The 3,258-nt window shown below is 33.1% G+C and overlaps 1 long non-coding RNA gene across 1 annotated transcript; it reads left to right on the top strand.

Annotated features, from left to right (window-relative positions):
* Positions 1-895: 895 nt before the first annotated feature.
* On the top strand, positions 896-2,987 carry LOC122605637. Its single transcript, XR_006324664.1, has 2 exons — positions 896-1,339; positions 1,433-2,987. It is a non-coding gene; the product is annotated as an uncharacterized LOC122605637 (long non-coding RNA).
* Positions 2,988-3,258: the final 271 nt, after the last annotated feature.

Here is a 3,258-nt window from a genome sequence, read left to right as displayed (position 1 = left end):
GGCCTCCCTCATGAATGAAGGCAAGTTTTTTCCACCCCGAGATACAAAGCCTCATTCCTTCAAACACCTAAGGTGGCCGATTTCTTTTCTATGGAGAATCCTCCACCGCCAACACATAAAACACCTCCGATTTAATGGCGTTAAGCTTCTCAAAGATTTACACCGATAGGGAATCGCCAATAAATCGGTCAAAACCCCTTCCTTGTTCCTGATCGAAGGTCCGTGCGATTCTTTGATCAAACAGAAATTATCTCCATAACCTTTTATAGATTCACGCTAGAAGTAGTAAATAGGGATACTAAGAGTGAAGTAGGAGTAGGATGGGGCAAGCAGAAAGATTTTCTCAAAACGTTATAAGTTTTTTATATAGTTAATAACAAAAATCGTTTTTGTCGTGTACCTCCACTTGTAGCTTTCATCATTAATTTAATAAATTACAGTTTTAGTCTAAAGATTACTGACTCGTCAACACTTCTGGTCCTAATTACTAACGTCCGTTTAAAAACTCATCACATGCCTTACACATGATGGGTATAATGGTCTTTATCTTAACCACAAGACCCAAAATGTGGACTTTTTCTTATCACATGACCAAAAGTGTAATTAAGCCTCATAAGTCATATCATCATTTTCATCAATAGATCAAATTGCAAACAAAAGTCGTTTCATCTTTTTAGTCGATAGCATGACATACAAATGCTTTTCCAAATCTAGAAATCAACACAACAAATCTAATATGCAAATCTATATATCAATTACAACATCAACTAAAATAAAATCCGTCAAACTTTATTCTAAATTACAAACACCAAAAAAGCTTCTACTACTCTTTTGTTACTCCAAATTCATACTTTCATTTCCTTAAAAAAGTTTATTCAAACACAACGACCACAAACATACAAATCATATCTTAAAGAACCAAACATCACAAGTTCCACCAAATAAGAAAAATCTAAAAAAGTAATAATGAATCACATAGATCCAAAAGAAGAAAGAATTTGTATTATAAAGATTGTCACAAAAGTTGGATGAACTTTATTCTACTGCTCAATCCCAACTCTTTGTTTTTTAAGATCTTCGTCATCCACTTCAATAATGTCATGAATAAACTGATTTCAACAACAATTTCATCATCCCCTTCCTCACCACCACCACAAACCACAACTTCCACCATCACCTTAATAAAAAGAATTCAATATAATACACACACATAGATCTAGTTTAGATCCACAAATCAATGAAAAAAGAAAAATGGTGGCCGCGGTGGTGGTTGTAGGGCTGGATCTTGGTTGTAATGGTGATGGGTAGCCAGTCTTGGTGGCTAATGGGTTGTTAATGTGTATGTGTGTTTTTGGTTTGTTTTTTGTTATTCCGTATCTCTCTCTCTTCTCTATCTGTGTATATATTGATTGTATGATTTAATTGTTTGCAGATACTAATCATAATAGTGAGGATGTCGGGGTGCTTTAATGATTGAGCTTTTAAGTGAGTTGATGCTTATATTACCATGATTATCTTGTGTTTATTTTTAAATTTATTTTAGGGTAAATTACAAAAATCATACCCGAGTTTTGTTCAAAACTACACTGATCATACCTACAATTCAAAAATTACGCGAGACATACCTATCCTTGTTTAAAACCCACACTGCCAGTACCTAATCCTAACAAAGCATGACGGATCGTTAAAAGGGGGTCACATGCCAGTCACATGAGGGGGTAAAACGGTCTTTTCCTACAACTTCTTCTTCCTCATATGTTGCTCCATCAAACAATCAAACTCTATGTTTATCATATATATATATATATATATAGGAATTCAAATGGATCTTTCGATCTTCAACTAAAACATCTATACAAAAAGATCACAAAATTTTAAAATAATCAAAACCCATACCTGTTATAAAGAAAATCTATACCTATATTTATATCAATCTTTATATCATTCTCTATACCATTGAAATCATAACACTAAATCAAAAAAAAAAAACCCAAATCTATACTATCAAAAACAGCAAGTCAGCAATAATAACAATTTTAGATGATTTCCAAATCCAAATCTATACTCGATCAAATCAAACCAAAAATCAAAACCCCACAACCACCGATGCGCCGCCGCAAACCACCACACCAGGTGTAGATGGCAGGGAAGGGGGAGGTATAACACCACCACCGCCAATGACCCGACCACCTTCATTGGCTAGATCTGTTATTAAAGCACCACCACTAGCCGAATCTATTATTAAACCACCAGCATAACTAGAGCTGCTTTATTTAATGCCTCTTTTAGTGGATTTCATTGGATTTTTTGTGTTTTCATACCATCACACACACATATACAACCGCATATATAACATATATATATATATATATAGAGAGAGAGAGAGAGAGTAAGAAAGAGATATATATATATATATATGTATACATATATATAGATATAGATATAGAAAGCGGGAGAGTGTTAGAAGTGCAGATATGTATAATATGGATTTAGGTATGATATAAATTTGATATATACATATTGATGTGGTGTATGGATGGATTAATGATTTAGATTATTTGGGTTTGGAGTTAGAAGAAAAATAAAGGATGATAAAGTATTAATAATCTGCCAAGGAAGATGATGATATAGGGGCAAAAGAGTCTTTTACCCCCTCACGTGACTGGCATGTGACCCCCATTTAACGATCCATCATGCTCTGTTAGGGTTAGGTATAGTCCGTGTGGGTTTTAGACAATGATAGATATGTCTTGCGTAATTTTTGAAAATTGTAGGTATGATCAGTGTAGTTTTGAACAAACCTCAGGTATGATTTTTGTAATTTACCCTTTATTTTATTAAATACATACAATCCTATATGTATGCATCGCTAAATCTAATTGTTGTATGCTTATGACTATTGAAATTATTGTGGTCAGAAAGCTGTTTTATGTATGATGATAAGGCTTCAATAAGTCTATTATATCTATATTTCTCCTTTTCAGTTCTATAATATACGTTTCTTATATATATATATATGTATATGTATATATACACATTCATTAGGCTAACCTTTTAGAAAAAAAGATATACACGTATATGTACATATAGCTTTGTAGGATTATTTTTTAAGTATAATTAAAAACGCTCACTGTTTGTCTTACTTATTGCTCGGAGCATACAATAAGACCCATGCTCCACAAAAAGGAAGTAACAAACTACCGTGAATGGTTTTCTAGTCTCAATAAGGAAAAATTGTAACTTGTAAGTATCTGGAGT

The sequence above is a fragment of the Erigeron canadensis genome, chromosome 6, assembly GCF_010389155.1.
Source record: "Erigeron canadensis isolate Cc75 chromosome 6, C_canadensis_v1, whole genome shotgun sequence".
NCBI classification, from domain to species: domain Eukaryota; kingdom Viridiplantae; phylum Streptophyta; class Magnoliopsida; order Asterales; family Asteraceae; genus Erigeron; species Erigeron canadensis.
The sequence above is the reverse complement of the archived record's forward strand: the minus strand, read 5'-3'. Positions and strand labels throughout refer to the sequence as shown.